The 21,783-nt window shown below is 41.8% G+C and overlaps 1 protein-coding gene across 14 annotated transcripts in view; it reads left to right on the forward strand.

Moving 5' to 3' along the window:
* Positions 1–18,371: 18,371 nt before the first annotated feature.
* MBNL1 (muscleblind like splicing regulator 1) overlaps positions 18,372–21,783 on the forward strand; it is a 196,352-nt gene continuing 192,940 nt past the window's right edge. For 12 of the 14 annotated variants that reach the window (XM_060197623.1, XM_060197628.1, XM_060197625.1 and 9 more), the window contains exon 1: positions 18,375–18,517. The gene's annotated coding sequence lies outside the window, so the exon portion shown is untranslated. Of the gene's footprint in view, positions 18,518–21,783 lie in introns of all 14 variants that reach the window. The other 2 variants (XM_060197633.1, XM_060197634.1) reach the window with 2 other exon arrangements.

A 21,783-nucleotide genomic window follows, 5' to 3' on the forward strand; every position in this document is an offset into this window, starting at 1 on the left:
CCCACTTGCAGGGGGAAAGCTTTATGAGTGGTGAAGCATGCTGCAGGTATCTCTCTTTCTCCCTTCCTATTGCCCTCTACCTTTTCAACTTCTGGCTGCCTCTATCCAATAAATAAAGACATTAAAAACAATTTTCTAAAAATAAGTTAACATTAAAAAAAAAGAATTGAAGTTGTGGGGTAGATAGCATAATATGCAACAAGACTGTCATGACTAAGGCTCCCAAGTACCAGGTTCAATCCCCCATGCCACCAGAAGCCAGAACTAAGCAAGGCTCTAGTAAAAATACTACTACTACTACTACTACTACTACTACTACTACTACTAAGAAACATAATAATAATAGAGACAATTGGAATCTCAAAATGTTTATGGGGGAAAGATGAGATATGTTTTCAGAAAATGCCCCTCTCTCCCATTTAAAGAAGTGAAAAAAACCTTTTGGTATTACATGAATTCAATACAGGAGAACTCACCCCCCTCCTTGCATAGATTTTTGTGTATCTGGTGATTCTAGTGTTGTGGTTCTTCTCAGGAAGTAAGTTATGTGAAAAGAGACTTTTAATTTTTGTGAGAAATCTGCTTTCATTTTGAAGGGCATTGAGGCAGACGTTCCTATATCAGGCATTTTGCACTGCTGTGGTTGCTGGGGGAACCAGTGCCAGAACAATGTAAAACAGGTACATTAAAAAGAAAAAAGAATAAAGAAAAGAAAGACCACAGGTGCATCAATCATCTAAACCTTAGCATCTATTCAAAGCACAAGAGACTAGAGAAAGGCTGGTTTTCCAGCCACTGGAATCCACTGGTATTCCCTTGTTTGTTCTTCCTATATCCCAGTGCCAATTTATAAGAGAGGGAGAGAAAGATGGAGAGAGAGAGACAGAGAGACAGAGAGACAGAGAGAGGATATCAGAGTAGTACTCTGGTATATACAGTATGAGGGGTCAAACCCAGAATATCATGCTTGAGTGTCCAACACTATATCCACTGTACCTGGGTCTTGAACAAATGATCTCCTCCTGTACCTAAGAAGTTAATGACAACTTGTATGGATCCTTCTGCTTCTGGTTTGGGTTAAGAGCTGACAAAGCCCAATGCTGTTGGGCTGAGTGGAATGGGTAAGAAGAATGAGGATGTGTTGGCTAGAGAGGAACACAATGATGAATTCCTCAAGGCAAGGAGGCTGAACAGGGCAAGATCCACAAGGCAATTTTTAAGAGTTCTGGACATTTTTCTAATAGAAAAAACATTGTACAGCTGGTATTGGGAACTGGAAATTGGTTCACACTTATGAGCTGTTTCAGTGGTGTGTTGTGTCCTACCAAGTAGCTATGTGGGTGTGACAACTCAACTGATTATGGGATTATTGCAAAATGCAAATGGTAGGTGGTTCCCAAGTGCATGCATCAACTGTTTGAATATGTGCAGTATGTGAATATCACACCACTCTTGGATCTGCTATTTATTACAAGAGGGCCAATTAATCAAGAAATAAATCTACTGGAAATAGAAGAGTAGCAGGTTTTCCGAAGTAAGACTAGAGCATGTGGGTTGTTGTGCACTAGGAACAGGAGGGGAAAAAACAGAAAGAGCACACAAGCTTGGACTGTGACTTTGCATTTCACTTGGGACTGAGGCTCACCCTCCAGACATGGATGCTAAGGATGCCTTTCCCAGAGCCCAGTGGCCTCTCCTCCTGCCTTATTTGGCTTTGTTCCACTGGTCAGTGATGCATGGTGCTAAGAGAGAATCTCATTCAGTTGTGTAAATGTTCCTCTTTCTGTAGGTGACCTCACCATTCCTATGGCCTGAAGCCTTTGCTACTAAATAGTACTTAGCAGCACGTAATCATGGTTCTCTCCACTTGGAGTTCAGAGAGAGCTTCTGATGATGTTGACAGATACATTTTTTTCAGGGAGGTAGAAGTTGGGGGAATAAAAGGAAGCTGTACTTGGAAGGATCTCTTGATATTTATTACTTAAAACAAACCAAAAGAAAAAAATTAAGTAGGTAACTCAATTTTTATCCTGTGGCTACTGCTCTGCATGAGTAAAAAAAAAAACTGTAAAATTCACGTATGGTTGCAAAGGAAGTGGTTTCCATGCCGCCAGCCATCTGTGCATCACACATTTCTTTAAAGTGGTAGCAGCCTTTTGCTTGGCTTGGCACATCTTCCATGTTTTTCCTGAAAAAGTGGGAGGAGGAAGGTGAAAATAAGAAAGTAGGGTGTGGTCAATTAAGAGTGATGTTTTCATTCAGTGAAATAGCTCATTTGTGTAGTGCACTACTTTGCCATGTACAAAGCAAGACCTGAGTTTGAGACTGGCTCTCACCGCATTGAAGGAAGCTTCAGTGCTATTTCCTCTCTCTCTCTCTCTCTCTCTCTTTCTGTTTCTCTCTTAAAAAATAGAGCGATGTTTCTAGAGTGACTGTTTATCATTTCAGAGAATCTTTTGGTCTTCCTTTTAATTACATCCTACTTAACCTATATAAACACAAAAAAACTGTGTCTATGTCCTTTCTTATAATAAATGTTAAAAAGCTGCAAATTTCATAAACCTTTAATTGAATTTTAATCCTTTTACTAGAATCCCATAGTTTAACGTGAGGTTATTTTTGCATATTCTATATATTTTTAAATGCATGCTTACTATCCATTCGAATAATAAGAATAAAAAAGCAGCTAGCATTGATGGAAACACCAACCTACATTCAGTGCATTCTGCTGAAGTCATTCATCATCACATCATCATGTGTCGAGCTCACAGAAAACTTTGGCTTGGTGACATCATTCAGAATCTTATACCCAGTAACAACCTGGAAGGCAGCCTTTCTGTTGCAGGAGTCAAGGCCATGGACAGAACAGAAGCCTTTGAAAATGTTTTCTTCTCAATAAAATGCCCATTAAGAAAACGCTCACACATGGCACCTAGTTAGGGAAGGAAGAACAGCCAAGAATTCGGGCAGAAGCGAAGTGGCAGCAGCCTGACCTGCCCCTGTAACATCTTTGACTTGTGTAAACCTGCTGTCAAGAACCACAAAAGTAGACCGTGCCGTCCTTCTAGTCAGCCCAGAATTTGTCATAAATGAAATTGATTTACTTCAGTAACTTCTCTCATGCTAAGAAAAAGATCCTAAGCCATGCCAAGGTATCAGCCATGTGCTTCTTTGCCCAGAAATGATCATTATTTTGGCTGACTGGTCTAAACTGGATGCTTCATGCCCACTCTATCCTTTGCCACAAGTTCAAGTGGAACCTAACAAAGTCAACAGACCCTGGGGAGCCTTGTAGGGATGCTGATGACCTCTCCCAAGACACACCTACCAGAATATTCTCACTGTAAACAGACTTCAAAGTCCTCACTTGGGGGAAAAATTGTTCTGGCTAACCCTGTAATTTAGAAAATTTTCATGAAAAGAGAGGCCCAGAGTGGTCTCTTTTATGCAGCTTGCACTTTTGTCCTTGCTAAATTATAAAGATGAAACAACAAGTAGGAAAGTGCATTTGCAGGCATGGCCTGAAGCTGTAGGAGCAAGCTACACTGTACATGGAAGTTAGCATGTGGGCAGGAATTAGAGACTCCTGCTCTGTTCTAATCTAGAATCATCATGTATAAACATATTCACAATAGAACCTGAACAGAATTAACAAACTCCTATTAAATGCACCTGACACATCATTTAAATTAATCACAATTTAACTTCTATATTCAGGAGCAAAAGAAAAAAAAATAAATTAGCATCCAGGAACAAAGACCTAAAAGAAACAAAAAAGGGGAGGGGAGTCATTAACTTTGACAACACAAAGGATAACACAATAAAATTTCATATACTAATTCAAAAGCTGACATGCAGTACTCCCGAAAAGTATGAGAGAAGCTATCTTTGTCTATCAATGTGCTAGTCTTAAAAGATGAAATTCAGGAAATGAATGAAAGCACACACCAAAGAACACAAAAGAAGGGTGTAGTAAGTAGCAGATTTCTTTGAACCTTGCCCTCAGGCTGCATGGTAGATGCCCAGCATCTTAAGAGAAGTAAAATCACTGTGTCTCAAGCAACTAGTAAGAGAATTTAGTCTTAGAAACCAAAAGGAATCTGGCAGTATAGATGTGTAGTGAGTGTTCTGATGGCTCTCCCATCTGTAATTCCAGACTTTGAGTTCAGTGAAGAAAAGGGAAGAGTATGAAAACAATGACAGTTGCCCATCTTACGAATTTCGAGTCTTCCTTCATACACCTCAGGTCTTTCTTTAACTCCATTTTGCACATTTCTATAATTATTTCATTGGCCATAAAGTGTTTGCTGTTTCAAATGTATTTCCTTCTAGATGTATGCTCCAAGAGACTCAGGGTCAGTGTTTGCCTATTCTCTCTCTCTCTTTTTTTTTTTTATTTTGTTTGATCGGACAGAGAGAAATCAAGAGGGGAGGTGGAGATAGAGAAGGAGAGAGAAAGACAACTACAGACCTGCTTCACTATTCATGAAGCATCCTCCCTGTAGGTGGGGACAGGGTAGCTTCTTTAGCCCAGATCCTTGCAGCAGGTGCACCACTGCCCTGCCCCTTGTTTGCCTACTCTTTAACCTTGGTTCTAGGTCAGCTGCTCAATGACTGTTTGGATACCACATAGCAAAATGGAAGGGGGGAAAAAAAAGACTAAACAGGCAGAAGTGACCAGTGACCTGCCAGCCAACAGCCAAAAAAAAAAGTCTGAAAAGGGGGGGAAAAATGACCAACATTACCTAAAAATACCCTTGTTTCATTACTGGGAAGGCTAGATGGAGTGCGGGCCAGTCAGCTGTCACTCTTGTCAAGCCTGTGGCAGGAATATGGGCACTTCACCCCTATACACATGTCTCATTTGAACTGAGACCACACTCAAAAAGGCTAAAAATCACAATCTCTAACATTAACTGCCAATTGAGATTCATCTGAGAATTGACCTACTAATTTATTTGTTATATTTATTTGTGTTGTGCTATGTTAATGTGTTGAATGAATTTATAAAACACACCAAAATTTACAAAAGATTTTGAAAGGTCTATATCTCCAGTTATATATTTGAAATATATATATATATATATATATATATATATAGAGAGAGAGAGAGAGAGAGAGAGTGTATTTCTTTGTTGTCTGATGTAGATAAATAAAAATCACAAGAAAGTGGCCCCAGGCACTCTGTGGGCTCAGGGGTCCTGGTGTGTCTGTGATCACAATTTTTAGCAAGGCACAAGGTAGAAAAGTTTAAGCCAATAGAAGCTTGAACATCCAAGAACATGTAGGACTGTCCTCTGTGTGTTCCTGACTGTTTTCCCATACTGGTTTTAAACCCACAAGCCTGGTCTCACCCAGCAGGTCTTCCAAAAAGAAGCAGGGCATCTTATTTCCCCACAGCAAGTCTTACCCATGCTGGATTTACAAAGACACCATTGAACCCAAAGCTAACTCCATTTGAGACCATTTCCTGCAGAGAAAATGGATGCAATTGAGCCAAATAAACTAACTTGCCCAGGGAGAAATAGAGCAGGTCAGTGGATCACCAGTGATCCTAGGTAGTTTCATTTCCTAAATGTAGCTCAGTCCAGGGCAACCTAGGATGAACAATGATTTCATCTGAAAAGAGAAGGAAAGGCAGACAGAGAGATGGATAGAGGGATGTGTGCATGCTTGGGGACTACTTCGAGGAATTCTAACTTGCTTTTCCAGTTGTACTCATACCAGTGGAGTCAGAGTGGAGACCTATCACCTGATTTAACTGTGCTCACAGTTCAAAACTAGTCTCCTAATACCACTCCACACACCTCTTGTGAGGGTTCAAAGAGAGAACGTGTGTCCTTGTGACCCTGAAGTTCCCAGTTTCCCTTCTTCTTTTATTTGGGGGGAAGGGATAAAAAGGGAAGTAGGGTGGGGAGTATATGAAGGAGGGGCCCAAGGACCTTTCCACAGATCCCTCCACAGAGCTGCCAATTAGTAGCTCATTAGGGTTAACAGGCTATCCTTTTGTAAAATAAACACTTGTAGGATTAAGCTTTCTTCTCGCCTTAGTGTGAATGACTTTAATCTGATAATCTCCTATCACCTAGTTGAGAATTTGTTATTGAAAGTCTAAGGGAGGCCAGGAAAGAGAGTAGCAAGGGCATTGGGAGCTCAGGGGGAGGAAGTCCACTAGGTGTGGTGGTCAGGAACTGGCATTGACACTGAGTAGGTTTTGTTTAGTGTTGGCATGAAAATGAAAGAACATAAACATCCACACGTTGCCAGGGTAGTGATATGTTGCGAGTGTGCATCTGTTCTTGCTGTCTGTCTTTTGGCCCTTCCTGATTTTCTGTGTCCTTCTTTCTGCCATGGGGCATTTATTAGGTTCTGCATAGTTCTGCCACTTGTCATCTTTCAGGGGCCTTATCCTTCTTCCCATTTGCTAGACATTTGAAAAGCTCTTGGCTTTTTCCTTTTTTTTTTAAGTGAATTATTTATTTACTGCACTAACCCCCCCCCATGTGTATGTGTGTGTCTCCAACACAAGATTCAATTTACAAGCACCTTGAAAAAGATTTCAGATTTATTATTATTATTTTTTTAGATTTCAGAATGTTTGTATATCCCTTAATACAGCTCCTGGCACATAGTCAGGGCTCAATATTTTTTTGTTGGATGGCTAAGAATGAATTAGGGAGCCTTAGCCAGCACATTGAGCCTACACTAAGATACTAGGATTCATTTATGACTACCTCTCACTTCCCACAACTGTTGGATGAAGCAAAGATGGAAGGAGAGAGAAAAATAAATGGATATGAAACTGCTAGAAGTTATTCACATAACAAAAGTTACTCTTCAAAACTGCCTTTGGAACATCGCTTGAGACTTGGTCTGAAGGTAATTTTGAGACACTCAGAGAGGTTAGATGGAATAATAGGAGAAGACAATGATCCAAAAATAGAACCTTCACAGTGGAATGAAGAAAGAGGGACATAGAGTAGTATAGAAGTCAGATAAAAGGAACTTCAGAAATGAAATGAGTACATAGATACTCCTTTTGGGGAAAGAAAAGTCAGTCTTGCTATTGGTTTTTATAAAAAATATGTTTATATTTAGGAACCTAGAAAGATGATGACCACATTTTTTATATACTTTCATTCTTCCTGAGCTAGAGTGAGTATAAAAAGTATATTGTATACAAAGGAGTTACACTATATAGTATAACATTTATGAGACTTATTAACTACTACTTTGAAAAGATAATAAGAGTGTTCTGGGATAAGCCACAACATACAATTTTAAAAGACGGCAGAAAGCATTTCACAATATTACATGTAATTATTTGTTGTACGTCTACATAGGCTATATGTCCACTTTGACCTCTGGCTACATGTTTTATTATTTTACTGTATCTGTTTTATTTATTAAAAGATCACAGTTGTGTATTTATTCTTTCTTAATAATGGGAGGTATATGCATATCCCAGACAGAGTCTATTACACATTAGATACTTTATTTTTTACTATATTTATTTATTTATTTATTTAATTATCTTACTGGATAGAGACAAAACTCGAGAGGGAAGGGTGGATAGAGAAGGAGACACTTGCAGCCCTGCTTCACCACTTGTGAAGCTTTCCCCCTGCAGGTGGGGGCCAGGGGCTCAAACCCAGGTCCTTGAACATTACAATGTGTGCGCGCTCAACCAGGAGCACCACACTTGGCCCCTATTTTTTACTATATTTATTTACTGAATAAAAACAGCTGCATATTGAGAGTAAGGGGGAGACAGAGAGGGAGAGAGATAGAGAGACACCTGCAGACCTGCTTCATCACTTGAGAAACTTTAATCCAGCAAGTGAGGACTGGGGGCTTGTACCTGAGCCCTTATATATTGTAACACATGTGCTCAACCAGGTGTGCCACCATCTGGTGTCCACATTAAATATATTAGTTCAGAATCTGGGAGATAGGCTAGTAGAGTCTTCTTCATCCTTTACTGACTGTGATGGTTTGATGAAAGGGCACTTCTCCAGTTCCTGTGACCTTCCATGAAAAATGGAGACTATAGTTGATTACAACTATAGTTGATTACATTTTGTTTTATGAAACTAAATATTGAGATCAAGTGGGAAAAAAACATAGAGCCTGGAGTAACATAAATAGAATAATGTCAACTAGACAAAAATGAGTTGGAAAAAAGTTTGAAAGGAAAAAAGTTGTTATATTAACAGGACTTATTTCTGGGAATTGGAATCACTGCTGATTTCTAGAAAAATCTGCTATCTGCAGTAATTCTTTATTTTTCTGTATAATGATAACTTTAAGAAATTACACACAGGGTCTGGGTAATATTTGTTGAGTGCACATATAACTATGTGCAAGGACACAAGCTCAAATCCCTGCTCCTCATCTTCAGGAAATATATATATATGAAACATTGACAAAACCATAGGATAAGAAGGGTACAACTTCGAACAACTCCCACCACCAGACCTCCGTATCCCATCACCTCCCCTGATAGCTTTGCTATTCTTTAGCCCTCTGGGAGTATGGACCCCAGGTCACTGTGGGATGCAGAAGGTGAAGGTCTGGCTTCTGTAATTGCTTCCCTGCTGAACATGGGACAGGTGGATCCATACTCCCAGCCTGTCCCTCTCTTTCTCTAGTGGGGAAGGGCTCTGGAGAGGCAGAGCTCCAAGGCACATTGGTGGGGTTGTCTGTCCAGGGAAGTCTGGTTGCATCCTGCTAGCATCTGGGAAACTGGTGGCTGAAAAGAGAGTTAACATCCAAAGCCAAACAAATTGTTGACCAATCATGAACCTAAAGGCTGGAATAGTGAAGATGAAGTGCTGGGGCAGGGGTGGGGGGGAGGGTCCTCCATTTTGCAGATAGCTAGTAGGCATATTTTAGTTATATTTCAAAGGGCCTGTAGCTAGACTAGTGCTTTTTTGTTTTGTTTTGCCTGAGCCTGAAATCTGATATGCAGGTGGATCCAAGTTATTGTCTGGGGAGATGATGTCATGGCTGGGGAAAGGACCAGAAAGCTGGATCAGGGAAGAGAGTAGTTCCCCAATGTGGGAAAGGGGTATAAATATTGTTGACTGTAAACCCCATCGATTTGATGTGATCTGGGGCCCATGATTAGCTTAGGAGCCTGTGTGACCTCTGTATCCCTCTAGATCTGAGCTCACATTCTGTGGCCATGAGTAGGAACATTCCATGCTGCCTAGGGGACATTTTTCACAAGCAGTGAATCAGGTCTACATTTGGCTATCTTTCTATCTCCTTCTCTATCCCCCCTCCCTCAATTTCAGTTTTTCCAAACAAATTAAATAGAAAGGAAAGAAAGAAAAGAAGAAAAGGAGGAAAGAAGGAAGAGAGAAAGAAAGATGGAAGGAGGGAAATCACATACAGCATACATTACTTCTCTCAAGACCTAGTGATGACTTCCTTCCAGCTCTGCAGTGTAGGCACCTCATGGTCAATGTATTTCACTGCCATGCTACTCTAAGTCCTGAACTGTCCCTGCCCTCCTGGCCAGCAGACACATTTTTCATTTGCTCTCACTTAGCTGGGCCTTCTTACCTTCTACCACCAGTTTTTCACAGTACAATCAAGAAATATCTATCTAACCCACAGAACTTTGGTGGTGGGAACTGTGTGCAATTATACCCCTGTTATCTTATAATTTTGTGAACCAATATTAAATCACTAATAAAAAACAAAAACAAACAAAAATTTAATCATCTCTGTGAAGAGCAGATATGGATCCAAGGCATCCCCCCCACCCAGATACAACCAAACTCTTCATTGGCTCCCAAGAAGCCAATTATCATGACTGTGGCTTTGTAGTCTGTGGTTGATTTCATTAAGATTGTTTATTTCTCTCTTTTACTATAAGCTTCTTGAAGTTAGGGGTCTGTTAGTTATAATTCACTGCTAGACAGGACTCAAGACTCTTGGCTACTTTGTTGTTCTCCTCTCCCCACCCCCTGGGATTACTTCAGTTTCCCTCGGATTCTTGACCCTCCTGTAACACAGCCTCACCCCCTCATATTCTTTAACTACTTCCTTAGACTTCATACATTGAACTGAGACTGCCTCATATGTGTTTCTTTTTCTTCACAGCTATTCGTTCCTTGTTTAGTTCCCTTCTCTAGCAGAAGAGGTATTATGTGTAATGTGTTTTCTGTAAGCAAGGATGGGGGAAGGGGGTGTCGATCTGTAGCACAATGGGTTAAGCACACATGGCACAAAGTGCAGAGACCGGGTTAAGGATCCCGGTTCCAGCCCCCGGCTCCCCAATTCGGGGTGGGTTGCTTCACCAGCGGTGAAGCAGGTCTACAGGTGTCTTATCTTTCTTTTCCCCTCTATGTCTTCCCCTCCTCTCTCCATTTCTCTCTGTCCTATCCAACAACGGACGACATCAACAACAACAATAAAAATAATCATACCAACGACAAAACAGCAAGGGCAACAAAAGGGGAAAAATAGCCTCCAGGAGCAGTGGATTGTTGACGCAGGCACCGAGCCCCAGCAATAACTCTGGAGGAAAAAAAAAATCAAATACAAAAAAGAAAAAAGAAAGGAAGGCTGCGAAAGTGGAAATAGAAGTTAAAAAAAAAGAAAAAGAAGCAAGGAGTTCATGCGGTGGCACACCCGGTTTAAAGTGCATGTAGTACTATGTGCAAAGACTCGTGCAAGGACAGTGGTTTGAGCTCCAGCTCTGCTCCTCACTTGCGTCAGGAAAGTTTCACAAGTGGTGAAACAGGTCTGCAGGTATCTCTCTCCTCTGCCTCTCTGTCCCCTCTCAATTTCTTTCTATCCTATAGAATAAAATGAAAAGGGGGGGGGGGGATGGTGGCGCACCTGGTTGAGCGCACATGTTAAGGTGCTCAAGTACCTGGGTTTGAGCCCCTGGTCCCCACCTTTAGGGGGAAAGCTTTCCGAGTGGTGAAGCAGTGCTGCAGGTGTCTCTCTGTCTCTCTCCCTCTCTATCACCTCCTTCCCTGTCTATTTCTGGCTGTCTCTAGCCAATAAATAAATAAAGATAATAAAACATTAACAACAACAACAAAAAAAAAAAAGGCTGCCAGGAGTGGTGAAGCACTGAGCAACTTAACACTTAACCTGATAAACCAGAGACAATAAAAATAAATAATTAAAATAAATAAAGAGGGAAGAGTAAAAAAGAACTAGGCTGTTAGAAAGATAACTTGATAGGGGTCGAGCGGTAGCGCAACGGGTTAAGTGCATGTGGTGCGAAGCGCAAGGACCCTCTTAAGGACTCTGGTTGGAGCCCTGGCTCCCCACTTGCAGGGGAGTCGTTTCACAGGCAGTGAAGCAGGTTGCAGGTGTCTACCTTTCTCTCACCCTCTCTGTCTTCCCCTCCTCTCTCCATTTCTTTCTGTCCTATCCAACAATGACAACATCAATAACGACAATAATAACTACAACAATAGAACAAAGGCAACAAAAAGGAAAATAATAAAATAAGCAAATAAATAAAAAGAAATATAACTTGACTTTGCTCTGCTTCAAACTAGGAGAATCCTTATGCCCATATAAGCTTCTTGTTGGCCCCAGTGTCATTAAGGAAAACAGTGAAAATAAATAGACCAGCAGAGACCAAGGAAGATACCACAGTGATAGACTTGCATACATGAGACCTTAAGTTCTACCTCAGGCACCATATTTGTTGGTGTGATGCTCTGGTCTTCCACCCCATTCATAAATATATTTATCTTAAAAGTAGTTTAGGGTGGGTGGGGAGTGGTAGATAGCATATAGTTATGCAAAGTGACCCTCTTGCTTGAAGCTCCAAAGTCCCAGGCTTAACTCCCCACACCACCATAAACCAAAGCTGATCAGTGCTCTAGTAAAAAAAAAAAAAAAAATCTGACGAGTCATGTTGTTGACAACTGATGACAATTGTCACAATAAGTGCTGATTATCTGCACAATGTCCTCTGGTCTAATCTGGGAAGAAATTGTCTCTTTTCATTCTTTCTGTTTTCTACAAAAGTTCATTTGGGCATCTAAACTTTTCATTCTAATATGTATTTGTTTTCTATCACTCAGTTGCCAGAATATTGAAACAATTCCATTGAAGCTTTAAAATTAAACTCATAGGTATAGTAGCATAATTGATAAAAGAAATGAATATCTTATATTAAACTATATATATTTGGACACAAATATGTAAACCAAATATGTTACCTTAGTTTTAGTCTTTATAAGTGTCTGAAGACATACTTTGCTGTATATACTGACTCACTGCAGATTATTGTGCACTTTTGCTTTCAGGTATATATTTTGCCCTAATTTATGGATACGTGTGAACATATGCCCGACCTCATGAGACCTGGTCTATATCTAGGTTTTGGGACTTTGTTAGTAAGTGAGCCACCAGAAATGGAATTAGAGAATCCTATGAAAGGAAAGGTCTCAACTGAATAATGAGGCTGAAAGGTTGGCATTCTAAGTCTGACGTCTCTGGACACAGACTGAAGTGAAGCATGCTGAGGTGCTACTTGTTGTGTTGATTAGGTTGGGATCAGCAGATGCAATATCATTTGGTATAAACTGAGAGAAGAAGCATGCAGGAAAGTGAACCCCACCCTAGAGATTCCAGGACTGGGGGAAATATAGGCTCTAAAGAGGAAGCAGGAGGTTCCTGCTATCTTAGGGCTAGAGAAGGCAATAGAGGGGGTCGGAGATAGTGTAGTGGGTTAAGCGCATGTGGCACAAAATGCAAGGACTGCTTAAGGATCCCGGTTCAAGTCCCCGGCTCCCCACCTGCAGGGGAGTCACTTCACAGATGGTAATGTTGGTATGCTTCTAAATTCTGCTTCTAAGACCCCTTCCTTTTCATTGGTTTAATCCCCCCTGCTTAATACTGTATTCTATTTACATAACCAGTTAACTAAGCACCGCCCTGCCTCCAGGGCATTGGTTTAATCCTCACTGTTTTGCATGCTTTTTCCCTTCTCCCCACCCTCTATCCTACTACATGCTCTTCGGACCTTACTCTTCTGCCGCAGGATATATAAGGACAAGATTGTGATTAGAGATAGCTTAGATTGCGCTGCATTCCACATGAATAAAGACTGAACTGCGTACCACTCAGCCATGAGTCCCTGGTTGTCTCTCTCTCCCGCCTGCGATGCTAGCCCGACATGGTAAAGCAGGTCTGCAGGTGTCTATCTTTCTCTCCCCCTCTCTGTCTTCCCCTTCTCTCTCCATTTATCTCTGTCCTATCCAACAATGAATGACATCAACAACAACAATAACAACCACAACAAGGCTACAACAACAAGGGCAACAAAAGGGGGAAAAATGGCCTCCAGGAGCAGTGGATTCATGGTGCAGGCACTGAGCTCCAGCAATAACCCTAGAGGCAAAAAAAAGAAAAAAGAAAAAAAGAAGGCAATAGATAGTTATTGCTGTAATCATATTATTTGGCAATTGGGCTAACTTTGAAAATCCCATTTGTTAGGGTTTGCTGTATCATACACAACATCACCATAATTTATGTCCTTTGATGTTATTTGTATATAGTTGTGTCTTAGAGAGTAATGCCACGAGTTGCTTCTGTTCTCCCTGGTCTGAGCTTTTAAGAGAGTCAACATTTTGAAGACTCAGACTAATGTCTGTGCATTAAAAAGGTTGAGACATTCAATCAATTTTTTACCCCTCTCATATTAATTAAACAGTGATTTATATGACTACAAGTTAATAGGAATCTACATAAACACCATTCCCACCACCAAAAGACTGTGTTCCCCCCTCCCCCTGTAAAGCGAGTATCTACCCTCACCCTCAACACAGAGATTTTCACTTTGGTGCCCTACTCCAAAAATTGCTATAACTCTTATCTGGCATGTTTATCCTGGTACCTGAATCAATCTGAATTCATGTTCCAGAACAGTGCCCCCTGCCCTGCTGTGAAATTTGATTGAGATGCAGTTATTCATCTACTTAAAAATGACTCTCTGTACAGGAGGGTTTCTACCTCCTCATTGTCTTTTTGTGGCTTCTCCTCTGGATAAAAATCATGTTAAGTAAGGCAGGCCCCTGAATTTGAGACTTAGTTTTGACACTGCTTTGCAAAGGATATTTTTATCTTGGAGGAAAACAAACAAAGGAACAAATACAACAACAACAACACACCATTCCTAAAACAGTGACGCGAGAGATTTTAGTTCTTTAAAAGCAGACTTTCTTGTGATATTTCCATTTGTTGTTGCTGTTAAGCCAGTAAAAGGCAGATTATATTTGGAAGTCAGTGCAAGTTTATTGAGCTGCAATTGTAGGACAAGACAGATACAATCCACACACATTCATTTCCCCTGTTGCTTTAAAGAGTCCCTATTTGGGTGAAAAAGACAAATCCTATCATTTGCTTTATCTGCATTATTGGTAAACGAGGTAGTTGATATTATCTCTGAAAGTCATATTCCTTAACTGTAATTCTATTGGGATTCAGTGGAATAATTAAGACTTGAATAGTCTGAAATATTTCAGGAAACTGCTATGAAAATTCTTTTCTTTATCTTTATTTCAGCTGAAATTGTTTTCTGTAATTTCCCTCCTTACCAACAAATGACCCTCTTTTTTGTACTTGCGGATGCATTCAATCTTGAACCGGTAGAGGTTAACTATTCTTCATAGAAGTAAGAGAAGCCACAGTGTTCTCCTGAATCCCAGAGAGAACCAATGGACCCCTAAATAGGAAGCTATTTATTTTTTATTACTATAATAATTTAAAAAATAATTCCCACAACTTGAAATATAGTTAGAATGCCACTGGCAGTGAGAAGCTGGCAATTTTATTTAATATCCTAACCATATAATGTGGTGTTTGCTACACTACTGCTTTATAACTGCAAATGCCATTATTCATATTATCCCTCCTGTTACTGAATTAGGCTAAACTGGTAGCATTGAAATTATACATAACAATTTATTTTGAGTTCTAGCTTTATGTTATTCCTAGTTTCATGTCCATATGAATTTTCTTAGTCATCCTCTTTTCCTTTATCTAATGTTAAATATCAATAATATTTTTTCTCTTTGTTGTTAATCAGGGTGGTTATTCTATTTCCAACATTTAAGATCCTTCTATTTCTTTGTATTCTGTTCAGAGTAGCAGAATATGTCTCAGCTTCAATTTCTCCTTTGTTCCCAGTACTTCTCCCCCCTTCCAGGGCTGAAATGGAAAAATTATTTCCCCTTGGGAGTCGGGCAGTAGCGCAGCGGGTTAAGCACACGTGGTGCGAAGCTCAAGGACCGGCCTAAGGATCCCGGTTCGAGCTTCGGGCTCCCCACCTGCAGGGGAGTCGCTTCACAGGCGGTGAAGCAGGTCTGCAGGTGTCTATCTTTCTCTCCCCCTCTCTGTCTTCCCCTTCTCTCTCCATTTATGTCCTATCCAACGACAGCAACAATAATAATAATAACAATAACCACAATGATGGAACAACAAAGGCAACAAAAGTGGAAAAAAAATGGTCTCCAGGAGCAGTGGATTCGTGGTGCAGGCACCCAGCCCCGGCAATAACCCTGGGGACAAAAAATATATATATACATTTCCCCTTTTGCACCACACACACATTCAAAGCCCATTTCGCTCCATATTGCTGCAAACAGCAAACATCCTGACACTCATGAAAGAAGAACACCAAAGCTTGCACTTGGACATTTGCAAGGACCTAAGAGCAACTGGAAATAGGTTCCTACCACCCGGAATAGATTTATCAGTTCAGTGATATTCTCAGAAGTGGCACATGCAAGCCAGAGAGGCATGAGTCTGCTGGCAGATGTATATGTGGCCCATCAGAAGTCAGGCCTGGGGTTCTGGAGAAAGGGAGGCAAAACTGAAGACATTAAAGCAAGTAGCTTACAATACAGTAGGCTCAGTCAGGGACTTGGGAGTCTCCTCAGTCTCCGCCCTTCCTCATTCCCGTGTGAGTCACTTCCAGCCTGCCCACACCCTCCACCCTTCTTCTATGGGCAGCCATTCTGTGCTGCTGCCACAGACTCTTTCTGAAATGCAAATTCAAACGCCACTTGCCCCTTTTTCTTTGTAGATCAATGCTGAGATTCCTTGGCTGAACACAGATCGATTTACAGCCTCTTCTCCTGTATTTATCCTTCCCTCAGTTCTAAACAGAAAAATTGGCAGGTGCTTGTGATATACCAGCCCCTTTATACCAGGTCAAACCGGACTTGACTCTATCTGTTAATATTTCCACACCTTTCAAGGGTGCAGTCAAAATGGCTCCCCCAGAAAACCTTTTCTGCCTTCTTGGGGCCATCTTGGACATACTTCCACCATAGTAGTGCTTATTCCTCAGGCAACATTAACTAATGTGTCTCTTCCCCAGCTGAGGCATTATCCTGGAGGGTAGAGACTTTTTCTTATCCATTTGTGTATCTCTGGCATAGCAGGTCCTAGATGTAGTTGTTGAAATAAATACTGAATTAGAAAATAGAATAAGTTTTTTTTTTTTTTTTTTTTTTTTGCCTCCAGGGTTGTAGCTGGGGCTTGGTGCCTACACCATGAATCCACTGCTGCTAGAGACTATTTTTTCCCCTTTTTGTTAACCTTGTTGTTTTAACGTTGTTATTGTCGTTGTTGCATAGGACAGAGAGAAATGGAGAGAGGAGGGGAAGATAGAGAGGGGGAGAAAAAGACAGACACCTGCAGACCTTCTTCACTGCTTGTGAAGCGACCCCCTGCAGGTGGGGAGCCAGGGATTCAAACCAAGACCCTTAAGCAGGTCCTTGTGCTTCTCGATGTTCGCTAATGCCCACCCCAGAAAACAGAAGTTCTTAAGGCTTGAAGGAAGTATAGGTGGGCAGAGAGAATATATACACATCACACTCTGAGCGCCAGCACCCTTTTAATTTGTGTTAACTATGCAAATATTGGATAACTTTTTTTTTTCTTCCTCCAGAACGTTGCTTTGTTTCTGCTTATGTTGGTTTTGGTAATTGAACCTGGGTCCTCAGAGCCCCAGGCATGAACTTTTTTTTTTTTGCAAAGCTACTATGCTCTCTCCTTGGCTTAGTATTACTTTTTAATGATGGACACTATGAAGTGGCACCAGTTAATTAATTTCCTTTGGAAAGGAGCAGTATGAAGTATTAACTCAGTAGTTGATGGAAATAGCCAAGACTCAGGAACTCAAATGTGTTATTCAAGGCTTTGGAAATTATTTCTGTACTTTGTTTATTTTAATTTTTTTCCCCTTCTCAAAGTAGCACTGCTTTCTTCAAAACAACCTGACAAATTTGTAGGGAAATCACGGCACCAAATGCACAGAATATTTTAGATTAACATTGTCGTTGCACAAATTATCAACATTCCTGAAATATATAAAGGAAGTTTGACCTCTCAGTCTTTAAAATGTTATCACAATAGTCCAGTATTCTTTCCATTCAAAAGTGAAGCCAAGTTACCTCTTCTCACACCCAGTGAATTAGGATTTGGGATTGTGGGTGCCTTTGCTCCAGTAATAATAAGACTACTTTGCTTAGTAACATTCCAAAATTTCAGAAAGTCAATCATTATTATTTTTTTAAAGAGAGTTTTGCTTTCTAGAAAACACATAATGTAAAGTTGGGGCGGAAAGGGGGGGTTCACACTTTACATATTACTGACAAATAAGATGGGAAGCTGGTATGTGTTTGTGCTTGTGTAGCCACCAGTCTTACTAAGGAATTTCAAAACCCCACACCCTGTGGCTTGAGAAAGATACACACTGGCGGGCTTGCAGATATTTTTTTCCCGCCGGTTCGCCATCCAGGTGGACAAACTGGTGTATGTTAAGGCGGCAGCCCCCAGCAATAATCCTACTGCTCGTTTCTCCCGATCTGACTGTCACCTTCAAGTGTCACCTTGCCGGCTTCCTTACACAGCCCCATTCCCAGTTCTCTTTAAAATTCAAACCCTCGTATCTGTCTGGCTAGTCCCCGGGAGGAGCAGAAAGCAGAAGGAGTGCGTCCCGGCTGCACAGTGCCTGGGAGATGACAATGTGGCGCGTCTGCGATGGAAGATACCACCGGGAGGCGGCGGGGATGTACCTCTCCAGCGCCGGCTGGCCGGGCCCCGAGCGCTCAGCGCGGGAGGAGCCGCCGAGGGGCGGGGGGACACGGCGGGGCGCGGGGGCGCGGGGGAGCGAGCGCCGGGGCGCGATCGGGGCGGCGCGCGGAGGATCGGGGCGCCGAGTCCGCCCCGGGCTTCCTGGAGGGGCCGGGCACGCGGGGGAGGGGCCGGCAGAGCGGAAACCAGAGCCGGGCGATAAGAGGCTGCAGCGCGACCTGCAACAGTCTTTCCTCTGCAGCTGCATGCGTGCTGGCGCTCACCATGCTCCCGTGACCTGGCTGCGACAAGTTCAATTTTAAATCTTCGACCCCGGGGAAACCGGGATTCCCACAATGCCCTGGGCACCCGCTCGCCAGACGAGCTGCTTCTGAAAACCAAACCAAACCAAACCAAACAAAAAAAGCAAAACAAAACAATGTGAGAGGTAAGTTTTTTTTTTTCTTCCTTTTTTTCTTTCTCTCCCCCCCCCCCCCCCCCCGTTCACAGTCGGGCTGCTCGGCTCCCGGTTCCGCATTGTCTGCGCGCCTTCCGAGCGCCCGGGGGATTGGTGGGGGGGAGTGGGAGCCCGCGCGGCCCGGGGTGGTGGCCCAGCTCGCCGGCGGGCTCCGGCTGGGGGATCGCGGGAGGTGGCGGCTGCCGCCGGTGCCTGGGCTCTGCGGACACTGTCAGCAAGGCCAGTGTGCAGTTTGGCAGCCTAGAAAGAAAGATCAAGCAAGCTAGAAAGGCGGGGGGCGGAGAGGGGATCACAAATGAAACAGGTGCGTGGAAGTGTACTTACAACTTAAGAACCTTGGGGGGTTCGGGTGGGGGGGAGTTGGAGGGGGGTGCGAGTCCCCTCAGGTGGGAACCACCGCCTCTTCCGAAACATCCCACCTCCGTGTCCCCCGGGCTGCTACCCAGCCCGGTTTTCATCTGGGCCAAATATGTGCACTCAAAGGTTAATTTTCCGCCTGCTACCCATAAATTACGCATGACATGTTTAGCTGGCCTTCCTTATATGGAGAGGGCTGTATTTCAGTCCAGTCTGCCTTTTGCCAAGTTTACAGGGCGGAAGACGCCCTGCGTGAGAGGGCTCCCCCCTTTTTCTTTCTCTGTTCCTTTTCTTCTTCCTTCCTTTTATTTTAAATTTTTTATTTGTTTTTTTTTGTTTTGTTGTCGTTCCCATCGTTTTGTAGTGCGTCACTCAAAAAAACTGTAGGAAAAGTAAGTATAGACACCCTCCGGGTGGAATCCGCAGTTGGGTAATTGAATTGCTTCCCTTAAAGGTTGAAAAGAATGAAAAGTAGTTGGTACTTGGCTTTTAGGATTTTTTTTTTTTTTTGAGACAAAAGCAGGGCAAATATGTAGTTGCACCGCCTCTTTTTTTTTTTTTTTCAAACGGAGCCGGAATCTGTTATTGGTAGTAATGTGTCATGTGAGAATACTTTGATTCCAGCGCCTGTAACAGGAGCAGGTATATATATGGTGGAGCTTTACAACTCGGGGTGTTGCTCTTAGAGGAATTGTGTGCTGTGAGTCTCTGTGGGCGAATATACCGCTGGCGGGAGGGTAGTTGTGGGATGAGGATTGAGACTGAAGGAGACACTGCCTGAAGGGTGATGGCCTCAGCTCTGACTTTGGGTGTTGGGTGCCAGCACTGGGCGCCACGGTAGCAATTGGAAGTTCAACTCTTCCCCTACAAGGAGGAATTTCTTAAACAAATTAGCACACCGAGAGCGAAGTCATAATTACTGCCTTTGGTTTTGCAAGCCCCCCCCCACCCCCTGCAATGTACTTTGAAATACTACACCAGTGGACACTGAGTTCCTCCCTCCTTGGTTTGAACACTGTGTCTGTTTATACATAGAGGACATAAATGAACCCTTCCGTGTTATCTCTCCGTGTGGGTTCCTGGGAGCCTCAGTGTTTCTCTTTGCCTTGTGGTGGAGATAAAATATTATAGCCCAGACAAGTGAAAAAAGTTCAACTGTAAAATGAAGGCGTTCTGAGACCTTTTAGTTCAATACTTAGGATGTCTTGTGTGTAGAGTTACAGCGGGAGACAGAATAAAGTTAGACTGGCCCCAGAGAAAGTTGCTGTTAACTGTGTTTGTTAGTGAACCTACTGTGTGCCTCCCCACCCTCATTCCCCATGTTATGTGTTTGCACGTGTTGTTTCCACTGGGTGAACTTTTTTCTAATTTTTTTTGTTGCTCTGTTGCTAGGCATTCTTTCAAAATATGACATAACATTTTAGGTTTTATTCATCTGTTGCGGGGGCGGGGGGGGCTTCTTTACTGGGACTTAGAAAAGTTGCATTTTGTATTTTAAGAAACAGGTTGGGTCAGCCCAAGAAACCTGTTCATCCATCCGTCTGTAATTATATTGTCACTTAAGTCATAATCATGGGCTTCTTTTATTACTGCTAAGAGACTCCAAAAACCTCACATGGACCCTGTCTAGTTTTTTTTTTTCTCATGTAACTGAAAACACATTTGTGTGCAGATATGTCTCAAGTGAGATTTTCTACACAGCAGTGCCAACTGAGAACCCAGCATGTTTTATGGCTGGAGTTACTGCTTGTGTTTACATTTCCACATTTGAGGCAAACTTAGACTCCGAATTGAATTCATGAAATTTTCATTCCAACATTCTGTTCTTCCTCTGGGCGCAGAATTCCTATGAAATGAAATACTGGGTTCTGTTCCAGAGCAAGAACAGAATATCCCAAGTTCTTTTTTTTTTTTTTTTTTCCTGGAGAAATAGAGGAGTGTCGTATTTCTTATTGAGAAAGGATATGTTGCTTTATTATATAAAATTCCTGACCTTCATTGTAAGAGGAAAAAAAAATCATCCTTGTATTTATCATCACCATACACTAGATGCCTGCATTTGATGTTTCTATTTATAAATAGCTTTCCTGTATCTTCTGGCTCTCTGCTTGTTGATAGAAGATAAAAACATCTCAGATCAGGCTGAGATGCAGCTCAAAAAGGCCACATAGTTCATATTTTTGGAAATCTCAGATGTGCTGTCCACTACAGTGGCCACCACGTAGTGTGGAACACTTGGAATATTCTTCCAGATTGAGATATTTCTCTAAGGATAGAACATAGACTTTGAAAACTTTGTAGGAAGGTGAACACTGAAAACAATTGGATTCAGACTTTTATACATTGATTGTTGCAGTGATAGGTTTTGGGTATTGTGGCTTCAATATAGTAGATGATGGCTAGCACCTGTTCCTTTTTATTTATTTATGAATGTGGCTTCTAGAAAACTGAAATAACAAATGTGACTGGCATTAGAGTACTGCCAGACAGAACTGTTCTGGAGTAAAGCAGGATAGACTGTGTTAGGCAAAGTTTAAAGAGCTGGCTGGTAAAACAGTAAAAGGAACTTTTATAAGGTATAGAAGAATGTTGCAAGTAGAAATGCCTTGTCTTTCCTATCCTTTGTTACCAAAATTTAAGATAGCACACCACCTAACGTCTATTTTTATTTCCTCAAAACTACTATTTAGTTTAGAGATTTAATGGTGAGGTAGTAATAACAGAGAGAAAGCTTATAATTAAGGGATGAGTCTTAACACCTCTCAAAGGCCAGAATAGAGTATGATTGCTACTTAGGAACATTTTGGAGAACTATAGTTATCATTGCCCTGAAGTTACCAAACATAACCAAATCCCTGAAATTTATTTTAAAATAGAGT

Source organism: Erinaceus europaeus, chromosome 9 (genome assembly GCF_950295315.1).
Source record: "Erinaceus europaeus chromosome 9, mEriEur2.1, whole genome shotgun sequence".
NCBI lineage: Eukaryota > Metazoa > Chordata > Mammalia > Eulipotyphla > Erinaceidae > Erinaceus > Erinaceus europaeus.